The sequence below is a fragment of the Odocoileus virginianus genome, chromosome 9 (assembly GCF_023699985.2).
Source record: "Odocoileus virginianus isolate 20LAN1187 ecotype Illinois chromosome 9, Ovbor_1.2, whole genome shotgun sequence".
Classification (NCBI taxonomy): domain Eukaryota; kingdom Metazoa; phylum Chordata; class Mammalia; order Artiodactyla; family Cervidae; genus Odocoileus; species Odocoileus virginianus.
In genome coordinates, this window is record NC_069682.1 from 35,858,052 (window position 1) to 35,875,080 (window position 17,029).

At 44.6% G+C, this 17,029-nt stretch overlaps 1 protein-coding gene and 1 non-coding gene across 4 annotated transcripts in view; both read left to right on the forward strand.

The window, feature by feature from the left end:
* SLC24A3 (solute carrier family 24 member 3) overlaps positions 1–17,029 on the forward strand; it is a 421,173-nt gene that overhangs the window by 101,906 nt on the left and 302,238 nt on the right. The window lies entirely within an intron of this gene.
* On the forward strand, positions 4,410–4,497 carry LOC139036861 (small nucleolar RNA SNORD86). Its single transcript, XR_011489723.1, has one exon. It is a non-coding gene; the product is annotated as a small nucleolar RNA SNORD86 (small nucleolar RNA).

Below are 17,029 nucleotides of genomic sequence, written 5' to 3' on the forward strand. Positions count from 1 at the left end.
CCTGTACACTTATGTGTGTGTGTGTGCGTGTGTTAGTCACTCAGTTGTGTCTGACTCTTTGTAGCCGCACAGACTGTAGCCTGTCAGACTTTTTTGTCCATGGAATTCTCAAGGCCAGGAATACTGGAGTGGGTAGCCTTTCCTTTCTCCAGGGGATCTTCCCAACCCAGGGATCAAACTCTGGTCTCCTGCATTACAGGCGGATTCTTAACCAGTTGAGCCACCAGGGAAGCCCAGGAATACTGGAGTGGGTTCAGTTCAGTTCAGTCACTCAGTTGTGTCCTACTCCCTGTGACCCCATGAACCGCAGCACACCAGGCCTCCCTGTCTGTCACCAACTCCCAGAGTTTACCCAAACTCATGTCCATTGAGTCAGTGATGCCATCCAACCATCTCATCCTCTGTTGGCCCCTTCTCTTCCTGCCTTCAATCTTTCCCAGGATCGGGTTCTTTTCAAATGAGTCAGCTCTTTGCATCAGGTGGCCAAAATATTAAGAGTTTCAGCTTCAACATCAGTCCTTCCAATGAATACCCAGTACTGATTTCCTTTCGGATGGACTGGTTGGATATCCTTGCAGTCCAAGGGACTTTCAAGAGTCTTCTCCAATACCACAGTTCAAAAGCATCAATTCTTCGGCACTGAGCTTTCTTTATAGTCCAACTCTCACATCCATACATGACTATTGGAAAAACCATACCTTGACTAGATGGACCTTTGTTGTCAAAGTAATGTCTCTGCTTATGCTGTCTAGGTTGGTCATAACTTTCCTTCCAAGGAGTAAGTGTCTTTTAATTTCATGGCTGCAATCACCATCTGCAGTGATTTTGGAGTCCCCCCAAATAAAATCAGCCACTGTTTCCACTGTTTCCCCACCTATTTGCCATGAAGTGATGGGACCGGATGCCATGATCTTAGTTTTCTGAATGTTGAGCTTTAAGTCAACTTTTTCACTCTCCTCTTTCACTTTCAGCAAGAGGCTCTTTAGTTCTTCTTCACTTCCTACCATAAGGGTGGTGTCATCTGCATATCTGAGGTTATTGATATTTCTCCCAGCAATCTTGATTCCAGCTTGTGCTTCATCCAGCCCAGCATTTCTCATGATGTACTCTGCATAGAAGTTAAATAAGCAGGGTGACAATATACAGCCTTGACGTACTCCTTTTCTGTTGTTCCATGTCCAGTTTTAGCTGTTGCTTCCTGACCTGCATACAGGTTTTTCAAGAGGCGGTCAGGTGGTCTGATATTCCCATCTCTTTCCGAATTTTCCACAGTTTATTGTGATCCACACAGTCAAAGGCTTTGACATAGTCAATAAAGCAGAAATAGATGTTTTTCTGGAACTCTCTTGCTTTTTCAATGATCCAGCGAATGTTGGCAATTTGATCTCTGGTTCCTCTGCCTTTTCTAAAACCAGCTTGAACATCTGGAAGTTCACAGTTCATGTATTGTTGAAGCCTGGCTTGGAGAATTTTGAGTATTACTTGGCTAGCATGTGAGATGAGTGCAATTGTGCAGTAGTTTGAGCATTCTTTGGCATTGCCTTTCTTTGGGATTGGATTGGATCTTCCCTACCCAGGAGTTGAACCGGGGTCTCCTGTATTGCAGGTAGATTCTTTACCAACTGAGCTATCAGGGAAGCCCATATACATACATATAAAACATATTTATTTGGGAAAATCAGGTAAGAGTATTGCAGACAAACATCATGATCCTTTGTCTCTAAACACTTAGGGCTGATCTCTCCATACATGAATGCAACACTACTTAAGAAATAGAACAGCCATGTCAGAACCTTTGAAAGCAATACAAATGAAATTTTGAATCAAATTAAGACCTGAATCTCAGAAGCATGCAAGATGATTAGTAATTTATTGAGCAGACATTTACCAAGTCTCTGGTTTGCACAGGTCACTGGGCTTGGAAGTAAGGAAGCAGAGGGCAGAGGAAAGCCTGAACTGATAAAGATACTGAAAATATGTGAAGATCAAAAAAGAAAAAATGAAGAAGCTCATGCTGAATGACTTTGGTCTTAGAAAATTGAAAGCCATTTCTATTTCCAGGCTGTCAGATCATCTAGGAATCAATACAGGTCATCTTAAGGAGTAAGATCTTCTTATTCCTTGAATCTCCAAGATGTTTGTTACACTTGAATGTGTTTAAAATAACTAAAAGTGTGTCAGAGGACAATAGAGGAAAGATGCTATAGAGTTTTATCTATACCTCATCTTCTTTATCTGTTCCTCTGTTGATTGACAGAGCTTCCCTGGTGGCTCAGAGGTTAAAGCATCTGCCCACAATGCGGGAGACCTAGGTTCAATCCCTGGGTTGGGAAGATCCCCTGGAGAAGGAAATGGCAACCCACTCCAGTATTCTTGCCTGGAGAATCCCGTGGACAGAGGAGCCTGGTAGGCTATAGTCCACGGGGTCGCAGAGTTGGACATGACTGAGCAACTTCACTTCTGTCGATTGACAAGACATTCCAGGTCTTGGCTTTTGTAAACAGTGCTGCAATGAACACTGTGGTGCATGTATCCTTTCAGATCATGTTTTTCTTTGGGTCTGTGCCCAGGAATGGGATTGCAGGGTCATATGGTAGCTCTGGTTTTAGTTTTTTAAGGAACCTTCATTCAGTTCTCCATAGTGGCTGTACCAATTTACATTCCCACCGACAGTGTGGGGTGGGGGGGAGTTCTCTTCTCCCCACACCTTCTCCAGCAGGTTTGTGGATTTTTTGATGATAGCCATTCTAACTGGTGTGAGGTGATAGCCCACTGTAGTTTTGATTACAGCAAAATCTTTTTTTGACCCACCTCCTAGAGTAATGAAAAGAGAAACAAAAATAATCAAATGGGACCGAAATTTAACTAAAAAACTTTTGCACAGCAAGGGAAACCAAAGCCAAAGCAAAGACAAGCCACAGAATCAGAGAAAATATTCTCAAATGAAGCATCCAACAAGGGATTAATCTCCAAAATATACAAACAGCTCATGCAGCTCAATAACTAAAATACAAACAACCCAATCAAAAAATGGATCAAAGATCGTCATGGGCATTTCTCCGAGGAATGCATACAGGTGGCCAAGAAGCACATGAAAATGTACTCAGCGTCACTAATTATTGGAGAAATGCAACTCAAAAGTCCAAGGAGGTATCACCTCACATTGGTCAGAATGGCCATCTCAAAAAGACCACAAATAACAGGTGTTGGTGACACCATGGAGAAAAGGGAACCCTTCTACACTATTGGTGGAAATGTAAATTGGTACAACTGTTATGGAGAATGGGCTTCCCTGACCCAGGTTCGATCCCTGGGCCAGGGAAGATCCCTTGGAGAAGGGAATGGCAACCCACTTCAGTATTCTTGCCTGGAGAATTCCATGGATAGAGGAGCCTAGTGGGCTACAGTCCATGGGGTTGCAAAGAGTGGGACCACGACTAAACGACTAACATTTTCACTTTTATGGATAACAGTATGGAGGTTCCTTAAAAAACTAAAAATAGAGCTACCATGTGAGCCATCATTTTTTTTTTCCTGATGTTTACATTGCCCCAGTTTTTTTTTTTTTTTTTTTTTTTTTTTTAAGCCAAATGTGTCAGTTTGAATGGACTTTTTGTAGCAGAATGTTTGAGCCATGTTTGAGTTTGACTATACTTGTGCTAACTGGTGGGTTAGCAGGGTAAGCAGGTCAACAACACAGAAGCCTTTGGATGGTCCAGCCCAGAAATGTTCTAGGACCTGGAGGTTTCACCTAGTGGGGGATTTTTTTTTTTTTTTTTGGCAAGGTTGTTTATTTCTTTTACATTGAAGACTTTCTTTGGTCAGGGCATTCCAAGAAGCAGTGGGATCAGGCCTTATAAAGCCAGCAGGACTGGACGGGCATATTCAGGTGACCTCCTAACACAAGGCCAGTAGCATCTTCAGGCTTCTTTGTGGGTGCTTTCATTCTGCATTCTATACCCTGAAGGGTCACCAGGAGAATAACCAGATGCTGAGGCCTAAGGGGAACTTTTCCAACCACTTACCCGTTTTATGCAACCTTCTACCAAAGGGGTGCTGGAAACCATGCTTGCCACCGGAGGAATTAAAATCAATGCCTCATTTGCCAAGAGGGTTGAAAGACTTGCTTTAGCTGGGAAATTGTTCCTTTGCTCTGTTTTAAGAATTATTTTTTATATCTTGGCCAACCATTTGATTGATGTAATTATCATCAACACTATGATTGGCATTCAAACACATCTACTTGGGGACTTCCCTGGCAGTCCAGTGGTTAAGACTTCACTTTCCAATGCAGGGGATATGTGTTGGATCCCTGGTTGGGGAGCTAAGATCCCACATGCTTGTAGCCAAAAAAAACAAAACATAAAGCAGAAGTGATGTAAAAAATTCAATGAAGTATTTAAAAAATGGTCCACATCAAAAGAAAAAAAAAACCTCCCTGACCTATACAGGCCTCTGCTATGGGGGTGATGGCCAGTCCTGGTGTCTTGAGTGATTCCCTGGGCCCAGCAAAGGGACCAAGTTTCCAGAGCCTTGAAGACAAGGGGTAACACCCTAAAATATGGACTCATTTTCCACTCTACCTTCATTGGCCGAGCAGCTGCCAAGAACAAAGGTCGCATCTCCCGATACCTGGCAAACAAATGCAGTATTGCCTCATGAATCGATTGCTTCTCTGAGGTGCCCACCAGTGTTTTTGGGGAGAAGCTTTGAGAGCAAGTTGAGGAGCGGCTGTCCTTCTATGAGACTGGAGAGATTCCCCGAAAGAATCTGGATGTCATGAAGGAGGCAGTGGTTCAGGCAGAGGAAGTGGCTGCTGAGATTACTAGGAAGCTCGAGAAACAGGAGAAGAAATGCTTGAAGAAGGAAAAGAAAAGGCTGGCTGCAATTGCCCTGGCTTCTTCAGAAAATAGCAATGCCCCAGAGGAGTGTGAGGAGACAAGTGAAAGACCTAAAAAGAAGAAAAAGCAAAAGCCCCAGGAGGCTCTTCAGGAGAATGGAATGGAAGACCCATCTGTCTCTTTTTCCAAACCCCCCAAAAAGAAATCTTTTTCCAAGGAAGAGCTAGTTAGTAGTGATCTTGAAGAGACAGCTGGTACTGGAAGTCTTCCCAAGAGGAAGAAATCTTTTCCCAAAGAGGAAACAGTTACTGACCCTGATGAGTCAGAAAACAAGAGGGTCTCCAAGAAAAAGCAGAAATTGTCCAAGGAGGAGCCACTCAGCAGTGGACCTAAAGAGGCTGCTGCCCGCAAGAGCAGCAGCTCCAAGAAAAAGAAAAAGCTCCAAAAAGCTATCCCAGGAAAGTTAGAATGGACATCTTCCTAATGGGACATAACTTACAGAGGTATTCCCCATCCTATCCCCTAGAGCCGCCCCCCCCCCCCCAAAAAAAAACCTTTAAAAAGAAGTCTACTAAACTAGGACTGTTTGCTTTTGAGTATGTCGGAGGCAGGACTACCTTACTCACAAGATCTCTGAACGTCAAATGAGACCAGGCATAGCAAGTCCGCATGCGGTACCTGGTGCAGGATCGGAGCTCAGAAAACATCAGTTATGATTACTGAACGTATTTGGTAGCTGCGTCAATCTGACCTTAGCACACTTGAGAATAATAAAAAATGCTCATCCTGAGTCACTGGATGCTTCCTCTCATTTCAGTCATTTGAAAGCTGGCTGTCTGTGGTGGCGGCTGATAAGTTACAAATTGATGTCAGAGGGCTAATTTCACTGCCCTCTCGCCTTGTTAGAGGAGGGGACACCAGCCAAAACACTGCCTTTCTTGGTGCTAAGGCACCCCTCAGATCCATCTGATACTGTCTTTAAGTTGTGATGTTTTCCTTGAGGACTGATAAGATCCACAGTGAGATTGGGTGACAAACATATTATCATATCCAAGTTAAAAACCCTTTGATGTTTACCGTGGGGCACTTTTTTTTTAAAGTTATTTTATTCAAGTATACCTGATTTACAGTGTTGTGTTGGTTTCTGGCGTACAGCAAAGAGATTCAGTTACATATATAAAATGTATATGTATATATATTCTCTTCCATTAAGGCTTGTCGCAGGGCATCGAAGGCAGTTCCATGTGCTATATAACAGGACCTTGTTTATCCATCATATACATGATAGTTTGCATTTGCTAATCCAAAACTCTTACACCATCCTTTCCCCATTCTCCTTCTTGGCAACCACAAGTCTGTTCTCTATGTGAGTCTGTTTCTGTTCCATGGATAAGTTCATTTGTGTCATATTTTAGATTCCACATATAAATGATATCACATGATACTTGTCTTTCTTGGTCTGACTCACTTCGCTTAGTATGAGCATCTCTAGGTCCATCCATGTAGCTGCAAAGCCGTTGGATGCATTCATTGCTCCAGTTGATGGGTGAGCAGTTCTGCTTTTGAGAAAAGCGTTCTTTCTGATTCACCCCGAGAGGTGTTACAGTCCCATAGACCCCAGATTCATGGTCACAGAGCTCTGTGGTCACAGCTGCCCTGGTCGTCATCCTCTCCAGATTCCATGCCACGATGATTTGACGTCTCTACCCATCCATTTAATCAGAGAAAATCAAGCTGTGGGTTCATTAAAGGGCTGCCCTTAGGCTATGTCTATAGAAGGCCAGTTATGCAGCTGGCCATGGGGGGAAGTCAATGATCTTGTTCTCGCAAGCTCTTGAATACAGTCTGATATTTGCATTAATATTGTGACACACGCTGTCCCGGACAGTGTCTCAGACCTTGGATGAATGAGTTCATCCTCCTGGTATGTTCACTCTTTAGTCTTCGCCCTGGCAGTTGACAGCCAAGGAGCACAGCTTTTCAGTTCTGACAGCTGATGGGGGTGAATGGAAGGAGGGACTTTTTTTCTGAGGTGATGTCAACTCATTCATAGCCCGGGGTGTCATCTTCTTCAATTCCTAAAATAACTTAGATTACGGCTGAGGACGCCTGGCCACCAGACTGTGTGTGAGGGGATCTTTCCCTCTGGTCATGGTGTCCCCCCGAGTTCTTCCTTCTGCTAAGGTCTGGGAAGCAACAATGGGATACTTGCAAGGAGCAATGGAGGTAGTTTGGGGAAAGATCTACTTAGTGAGAAGTGGGCAGGGCGAGAGGACCAAGAGGACAGGGTGTGCAGTCTGTGGAGTTGCTATAATGAGGGGCCATCACCACCCTGAGCTGGAGGAGGAGAGGAAGACAGGGCCCCCAGTGCTGTGAGCCATGGAGAGGCAGCTTGACAGGAGCTTGGGGCCAGGAAAGAAACAGGCAGTAAGTGCCCTGGACTCTCTCCTCCCCTCCGTAAGCTCCCGCCAGTGGCCAAATCCCCCTGGGAGCCAGCAGTGGGCCCCCAGAAGCCAAGTGTGGCCTTCTGGAGCTCAGAGAGGGGGCTGGGGCCTGGGAGCGGTGGGTCAGGAGGAAGAGAGGGAGAATTTCCAGCACATTCAGTTTTCCTTTATTAAATGCAAAAAGCACAGAACAAAAAGCTTGTTTCCTTTGTTTTACAGAAATGGATTCTGTGGAAAGCCAGGAAAAATAAATCCAGCCAATAATTACGTTTCTGTTTAGAGATTCATTAGAACTGGACTTTGTACGGAGAGAGAGGTGGCCTGACTGTTTCATGAAGGTTTACTGTTCCCTCCATTTATTTTGATTAACGTTTCTTTATTTCTTCAATTTTATTTTTAAAGCATCCTATTACTATTTCATGATACCCAAGTATCGGATCCCTTTGTTCTGTTGTGATTCACACAATGGGAAGAGAGTTTCTGAGGCCCTGCCTATTCACGATGGCGGGAATGGTGGATCTTGGAGACGGCTGTAACCTTCTCCAGCTTTTGAGGGGTTCCTGCTTTGCCTCCCTGAGTCCTCCAGCTCTGTGGCCAGGCTGAGGAGGGGTGCAGAGGCAGGCAGCTACAGTGGCATTGTCCCCAGGGTCAGGGTATATGGGTCACCAAGAGAAAAACCCATTTTTGTGCCCCTGTGGGAGAGTTCCCCGCCCCCCCCCCCCCCCAGGTAGGGAGGCCAGTGGGTGGAACACACAAGACAGAGAGGATGTCACAAGATTTGTTACCTGCACAGAATATACGGTTCTGCCTCCATGACTGATCATCCCACTTATAGGTGTGTGTGTTTAAATTGAAGTATAGTTGATTTTCAGTGTTGTGTTTTTTCAGGTATGTAGCAGGGGGGGCAGCTACATGCTGACCTTTACTGGATCCTGTCCTGGAGGAAAAATTCGCTAAGGGACATTATTAAGTCAGTTGACAAAGTTTGAATTTGAACAGTAGATTGGATACAAGAATTATATCAATGATAAAATTATTGAAATTGTGTGCCTGGATCATGTAAAAGAATGTTTTTATTACTGAAAAATAAGCGTTGAAGTATTTAAGGGTGTAGGGCTATGATGTGTGCTATTTACTCTGGAACAGTTCAGAAATAATGAAAAATGGATGGATGGATGGTTGGATGGGTGGATGGATAGGTGGGTGGATGGGTTGGTGGATGAATGGATGGACGGGTGGGTGGGTGGATGGATGATGGCTGGATGGGTGGATGGATGGTGGGTAGATGGATGGATGGATGGATGGATGGATGAGTGGATAGATGTATGGAGCAGATAGATTGATGAATGGAAATAGATGGCTATAAATAGAAATTATATAGCTATAAATAGAATGATGAAGAAATGGGGCAGCAAGGTGAATCTGGTCCTGGTGGGGGATAAAGGGTTTACAGGCATTCAATACACTATTCTCACAATTTTTCTGTAAGTTTGAAATTACTTCTGAAAAAAAAAAAAGGTTTAAAAAGCTCCCCTTTTGTTGATGGTTGATTGATTTATGCAAGATTTATGGAGTATCAGTCAGACTCCCATTTTGCATGCAGTGTACCAGGCAGACAAGCCCCAAATTCTCATGAAGTGCCTGTTCCTGGGGGAACGTTACAGAATAAAAAAATCTACAAAGAACAAAGTTGCTAAGGAGAAGGGAAGTGGGGGTCATCGGGTGGTGATGGGGTTAATGGGAGGGATCCCATTTGGTCGGGGTTGTGGGGGGAATGGAAACCTGGTTATGGGAAGGAGTTGGTGCTGTCCCCACCCAGGGAAGAACTTTCTGGATGGAGGGACCAGCCTCTGAAAAGACCCACTCTAGGCCAGAGATCCTTGGGGAACAGAGAAGGACATAGGGGTTGGGGGTGGGACAGGAGGGGTCAGAGCCTTGGGGCACTCAACCACTGGAGGAATTTATTCTCAATAGGAGAGGAAGCTGATGGAAGGTTGGAAGAATGGAGATGACTTTAATGAATTCATGTTTCCAAAGATTGCTCTGGCTACCTCCTGGGGTATGAGTTGTAGGGGGACATTGAGCAGAAGAGGCCTGGGGGCCACCTCCATAGCCCCCACCAGGACCAGGAGAGGCAGCCTGGGCTCCCGGCTCTTGTGGGTTCTCCCTGCCCCCATGGGTGTGAACGCCTGTCGGAATAGAGGGTGACTGTATAAGCACACTGTCTCTTTTTCGTCTTTTATACCAAAACATATCTTTAGCGCACTCACTCAATGCCTCTCAGCAACTCTAAAAATTGACCAGAATTCTTTTTCCAACATGACTTTGACACATGCCAAGAATGACAAAAATGCATCTCTCTCCAATTTCTTTCTTTTCGCTCTTGAGCTACTTTCAGGCCTGAGTGTTGGGGAAGAATAAATAGAAACGCAGATCATGGCTAAAGAGGCCCCATTCCACAGGGAGAAAACCTCCCAAAATCTCAGAGGAGTGTCTGAGGGATCACGGGAGCCCCCAAAGTAGGAGGAAGTGGCCAGGGGGCGTCAGTCCCTCAGACATCCAAAGGCCTCATGGAGTATTTTATTAAAAGAATTAAAGGCTGTAGTCTTTCTTGTGAATGGGTTCCCACCTCGGCTTCTGCCCTATGCCATCAGCCACCCTCTTCTAGAATCTGGAATCCTGAAGTCTGGGAACCAGGAGAGTTTAGGGAGGACATTCTAAATATCTCCCCCAACCCTTCTTTGGCTCCTCGTGTCAGACGAACTGGGTTTTTTCTTTAGCAGCCGGAGGGGCCCAGGGACTGGATGCTGGTGGCTACTGGATGGCTGTTTTGTTGGGGTAATGATCCTGCCAGACAGTGGAAATGAGGGGCCTGGAGAAGTGGTGATTCTTCAGGGTGGGTGGTTCTTGAGCTTCACAGGTAGAGCAGTGTGTGTGTGTATGGTGAGTGTGTGCCTCTGTGTATGTGTGTCTAGCAGGTAGGCTGATGCACCTTGGGATGCCGGATGTTTCTGGAAAGATATTTCTATCGGTGACATCAGCAGTCCTAGTCAGGTGTCTTGATGGTCATAGAGAGAGGCACCTTCTATCTTCTCTCTGGGCTGGTTTTCTTGCTCTGCAGTGCCACTCCACCACAACCAGGGCATTCAAGCCAGGGTCTGTGAAGCAGTTTCTGGTGGGGCTCGTGTGTATGCATCCTCAGTCGCTTCACTCATGTCTGATTCTTTGCGACCCTGTGGACTGTAGCCCGCCTGGCTCCTTTATCCGTGGGATTCTCCAGGCAAGAATTTTACTGGAGTGGGTTATCATGCCCTTATCCAGGAGATCTTCCCAATTCAGGGATTGAAACCATGTCTCTTACATCTCCTGCATTGGCAGGTGGGTTCTTTACCACTAGAACCACCTGGGAAGCCCAATGGGGGCTTGAATGGACCCCAAATGGATGCTGTGTGTGTGTCTGTGGAGAGGTGGGGGACTTGGCCTGTTACAAAGTGAGAAGAAGAAGGAATGATTCCACCGAAGTGGTTTGTGGCATCAGCAAGAATCAGAGAACTTGGAAGGAATGGAATTTTTAAAAAAGAGCCAACTTGTCTATGCGAATTTCCATTTTGTTGAGCAAACAAAATGCTACTGAGTCTGGTCTTGCTAATTTTTAATTTTTTGCATTGTAAATAGATGAATCGATCATTGAAGGTGGTAATTTGAGGAAAATGGAAGGAAGAAAGCAGTGCTGGCATAACTGTTGCCTGCTTGTTGTACCTCTTCACGGGTAGTAAATGACCCTCTAGTGAACACAACTTTGATTTTGGATATAGTCACAAGGCCGTCGAACAGGAATAATGTGTGGGATCTCACTCCCTGTTACCACTTATGGTGAATGAAGACAATAAAAGTAATGGTTGCCACAACCCTGTGAATGCACTGTTGTCTCTTGGTGTCTGATAGGGATGGGTTCCAGGACCTGCCTTGGGGACCAAAATCTGCAGATGCTCAAGTCCTGGGTATAAAACAGTGTAGTGTTTGCACATAACCTATGCACATCCTCGCTATACTTTATTATTTTATTTTTAATTATTTAAAAAATTTTTGGCTCATGGGATCTTAGTTCCCCAACCACGGATTGAATCCAAGTCCTCAGCACCAAGCACACTGAGTCCTAACCACTAGACTGCCAGGGAATTCTCTATCCTCCCTATACTGGAAATAATCTTTAGATTACTTATAACGTCTAATGCAATGTAAATACTATGTAAATAGTTGCCAGAATGAGGCAAATTCAAGTTTTGATTTTTGGAACTTTCTGGAATTTAAAAAAATATTTTTGATCCATGGTTCATTGAGTCTGTGGGTGCAGAACTGTATTAAAAAGGTTGACTTGCACATTTTAAATGGGTGGATTGTATGAGATGTGAACTGTATTTGAATAAAGCTGTGAGGGGAAAAAAAAGACAACAAAAGAAAAATAGACGTGTTTGACATGAAGAAATTAAGTTTTTAAGAGTCAAGGAGATAACACACACACACACAGATTCTCTTCCATGTGATCCAGTCCACTTATTGTAAAGATTTGATATTGGGTGAAAGATCCTTGAGCTGGACTCTGGGGACAGTTTCCAGAACCAGGGACTTACTGTGTTCGGTTTCTCAATGGAGTCAAATGTCCTTGGAAGGTGGTCTGTTTTTTGGAAACAGCTAAAAATAATTCAAAGGTAGGTTTGGTGATTGAGTCATCAAGCTGAGAAATACCAACACTTTTATAAAATAAAAAATAAAAAAAAAGTTCTATGGAGTAAGAGCAATTATTTTCTTTTGGGAGATCCCATAGCCTGACTCCTAAGGCTAGGGCTCAGCAAAATACCCCTGTTTTTGTAAGTAAAATTTTACCAGATGCAGCCACGCCCAATCGTGTATGTGTTCTCCATGGCTGCGTTTTTGGTTCAAGGACACATTCAAGACCATGTGGCCTGCAAAGCCTAAAATATTTACTGCCTGGCCCTTTATAGGAAGAGTTTTCTGGACCCTGACTTACATTCTTCTTTTGACTTTTTTGAACGGGAGAAAAATCTTCCTGTTGGCATGGGGAGCAGTTCAAGGAGCCTGTGCTTGTCCACCCACTGCCCTCTCTTGGCCTGGGGGAAGCTGGTGAAACCTCCAATATATATATGAACTTGATACATGATCCCACTGCAACCTTTTCAACCCCAGCACATCACCATTAATGAATTACAGAGACAGAACTTCCGAGGCACACTCTGTAAGCATGTGAGCTCGAGGCAAGTTGGCCTTGGGGTCACAGGTTGGATCTGCCACTTAGTGTGTGGCCCTGGGCCAGCTGGCCCCTCTGAGTCTCTGTTTCTCATGAACAGGAGAATGTTACATCACAGTTCTTGTGTGTGGCAGTCCAGAGAACTTTGCAGGGAGGATTAAATTAAAAAAATGGACTCCCAGGGCCTCACACATAGTAAAAGTCCATAAATGGGAGTTCTTCTCGAAGCAGCATATTTTAGTAAATAAGATGATGGCCTTGGAGAAATGGCTTGCTCAGAACAAGTTCATATCTGCCATGGGAGTGTCTTGGGAAAGTAGTCTTCCTTCGTCCTTTGGGAACCCTGTTGTGTCTGTTAGCTACAGCTGTGTAACAGGACACCCAGAAATTCAAGTGTTTAAAATAATAAGCATTTACTGTGGCTCCTGAATCCAGGGGTCAGCTGGGTGGTGATGCTGATCTGGGTCAGGTTCACCTGATGTCAGCTGAGTTGGTTCCTGAGCCTGTGGTCATCTGATGGTAGCTGGGGGGTGGCTAGATTGGGTGGTCTCATGTGTCTTGAATGTCATTCCTACCACATTCTCTTGGCCAGATCAGATTCCAAGAACAGCCCAAATTCAAAGAATAGCTGTCCCCAGAAATGGAATGAGCTGAAGAATTTTATTGCAAGGATCATGGACAGGGATAAATGAAGAGCTGGGGACATTTTGTAATTGATCACATTGGCTTCTTCACCAGGATGGTAAAAAGTTCAATCAAGAAATCACAGACACCATGCCTTTCATCTATATGAATCGTCAATTCAAGTATCCAACGATTTTCAGCAACCACTGTTAGCTTTATCTTAAGACACTGAGTATACAGTCTCTACTTTTAATAGGAAGGAAAAAAAGCTATGAAATGAAATCTTCAATGAAGTTCTACTTGGCTAACCCAAGTTCTCCCTCGCCTTGTCACCTCTCCAGACTTGGGACAGCAGATCCTTTGACAGGACATTCATTTGGGGTCTGCCTCCCACAGTTTGTCATGTAATAGGGTCGGCAAACCTCAGGGCCTGTTGGCTGGTTGCATGTCGAGTTTCTCTGACATTTTTATAAGCACCACAGTCCTTGGATCCATCTGTGAAGGAGCCCTCAAGCCCCATTTCACAGACTCATGTGGTTCCCTCGGGATGTGTCGTGCCTGCTCACTGCCACCAAGGCCACTTGAGACGTTAAAATCCTGGCCGGATGGTTCACTGTCTTGGCCTCTGGGATCAGGCAGTCGTTGGATGATGTGCTGGTTTGATCTTATTGGCTCTTCTGTTTTAGCCAGCTGTTCAGAGTTGAACCAACTCTCTCTTTTTTTTTTCCAGGTTTTTTTTTTTTAATTTTTTTTTACATTTTTTTTATTAGTTGGAGGCTAATTACTTTACATCATTGCAGTGGTTTTTGTCATACATTGAAATGAATTAGCCATGGATTTACATGTATTCCCCATCCCGGACCCCCTCCCACCTCCCTCTCCACCCGATCCCTCTGGGTCTTCCCAGTGCACCAGGCCGGAGCACTTGTCTCATGCACCCAACCTGGGCTGGTGATCTGTTTCACCCTAGATAATATACATGTTTCTATGCTGTTCTCTTGAAACATCCCACCCTCGCCTTCTCCCAGAGTCCACAAGTCTGTTCTAAAAGCATGAGGGGCTCAAAAGCTTAGCCTCTGGAGTCAACAGAACAAGGAAAGCTGACTCCATCCCCTGCGGGTATGACCTTGGGGAAGATTCTGACCTTGAAGGCTTTGGGTCTTACATCAGTAAGATGGGATCAGTAACAGGGCTGCAGAGACACCACAAGCTAGTGGCTTGGGATTCATCTGGGTTCAGTGTGTGGGATAAGCACTCACTCGATGACAGCTCCTATTATCGAGATTATTTTTATGGGTCTGACTCCAGTGTAGTGAGCCCCGGGCGATTTTTAACTCTGAGTTATATGCCGGATTTTTCCTCTTTGAAGGGGGTCTCCGTCGCCTTTTTGAGCCTGGGTCTGGGTGGCCCTGTTTGAGTGGGAACATCCAGGGGTTGCCATGAAGATGTCATTTTTTGAATCACACAGGGACTTTCCACTTGAGAAGGGGGTGGCTTCTCTTCAGCGAAGGGATGCCTTCCAAGCTCCAAAAGAGCTATAAACTTGCTGAATTGTGGAAAGGCATTCTTGGACCTGAAACTCCCAACAAACCAGGACCTGTTTGTCATTAATTTGAATGCTTCCAGAGCATTGTATCAGACCTGCCTGGTGTCTCCCCCGGGGCCTCTCACCAGGCTGTGACCACGGTTTGGAAAACTCTCTGCAGTCCTCCTCCTTGTCTTGAGGGCCACGCGTCATGCAGGGCAGTCACTTTATGTCTCCAGGTAGCTGTTTCATTTGTTTTCCTCTCAGCTCAGCATCCATGTGGGTGTCTGCAGAAGGGGAGAGCTCGTAACTCAGGATACTCTGTGAGAATCCGTGGAGATGTGTATTCCCATGCTATCTCTGAACCTGTGTAACAATTTGTAGGAGAACATGATGTCAGTTCACTTATCTAGCTGTTCAGAAATTCTTTTATTTCCTGTTTTCTAAGGGAAAGTTAGAGGAGCAGGTTAGGAGCACCGAAGCTGAGGGGTGGTCGAGTTAGAAGAAGCAGAAAGGACTCCATAAATTTTGGCATTTGCTTGCACTTGGCTTCCACATGGTGTTTCAGAGAGACCCTGCCCTGTCCTACCTGCTGGGTAGAGTTGTATTCTTAACCCAGGGCTGTGAGATTTGCCAAGCCCTGCAGGCCAAGGGCCAGAAACTGACAGGGTGGGGACAGGGCTGGGCTGGAGACGGCCTTTGTTGGGTCCTAAACACAAGCTGAGTTGTTTGAAGGAAGCTCTGAGTAACACCTTGAGTGTTTGATCCATCATGTGTCACCCATGATAGGTTGGATAGAGGGAGATAGAAATACAGTGAATAATTCCCAAAAGATGTCCTGTGACAGTGTGTGAAGCAAGGGATGTTTTTATGTTTATGTGTTTCTCTTTTTTATTTTTTAAATTAGGAAAGTATGATAACACATTTACAGGAGACTTGGACAATACAGAAAAAGTTACATATAGTTCCACTCTATATTACAATTATTTTTTAAGTAGATGAGATTTTTAGTTGGAGTTTCAATATCAAACTCTCAAAAATTAACAGAATGAATATACAGAAAAGTAGAAGGATATAGTAGACTTGAAAACACCATGAACCAATTCAACATAATTAAGATTTATACAGTTTTCACACAACAGTAAGATACAAATTCTATTCATGTTCCCATGAACTATAAAGTATGAGACACTGGAACATACCCAGGGACATAAAACAAGGTGCAAAAACTTCATGGTCTAAAGATATTGAAACCATACAGAGTCTATTGTCTTATCACTGTGGAATTATGTTAGAAATCAATATCAAAATGTATTTGAAAATAACCCACATATTTTCAAGCACAATGTGACATTTACCAAGAGAGATCTTTGACTTAGCCATTGAAAGCCTCAATAAAGTTAGAAGACTGAAAAAGAGTTGTTTGATGAAGCAACAGTCTAACCAGGACCCTCACCCCTGCATGCACTTTGCACCTGTCCTGGGTGCACTCTTGTCCCGGGGACATGGGGCACATGAGGACCCAGGGGGTGGTCTCCAATGTTTAGGACTAGGATGGTGTCTGTTGTCACTTGAATTGTGTCCCTCCTGCAAAGCTGTGTTGGCATCCTAACCCCCAGCATCTCAGAATGTCACCTTATTTGGAGATGGGGTCGTTGCAGAGGGGATCAAGTTAAGATGAGGTCATGGGGCTAGACTCTAGTCCAGTACGGCACATGTCCTGAAAAGGAAGTGTTTAGTGGTGATTCACATTGCAGCACAGCAGAAACTAACACGATATTGTAAATCAACTAGACTTCAGTAAAAATAAGCAGGTAAATAAAAAATAAATAAAAATTAAAAAGTCAAAAGAGGAGGCATTTGGATACAGACCGGTGGGGTTGCCATGTGAAGGGAGTGGGGGTGATGCTCTGGCAAGCCCTGGGTGCCTGCTGCTGTTGTTTAGTTCCTAAGTCATGTCTGACACTTTTGGGAACACATAGACTGTAGCCCTCCAGGCTTCTCTGTCCATGGGGTTTCCCAGGCAAGAATATTGGAGTGGGTTGCCATTTCCTACTCCAGGGGATCTTCCCGACCCAGGAACTGAACCCAGGTCTCCCACATTGCAGGCAGATTCTTTACTGTCTGAGCCACCAGGGAAACCCAATAGGTAAACCAACTAATTATTTTAGGTTGAAATGTTTAAGTTAGGTTATGAAGACGCTGGTGAGAATCACTGGGGAATTTTTCCTTGAAGAAAGATTTTCACACACCTTTCCCTCCCACCAGGCACCCTGGATCAGAGTTTCTAGGAGTAGAGTCCAGGTGTCTGTGTTTGACAGAAGGTCTG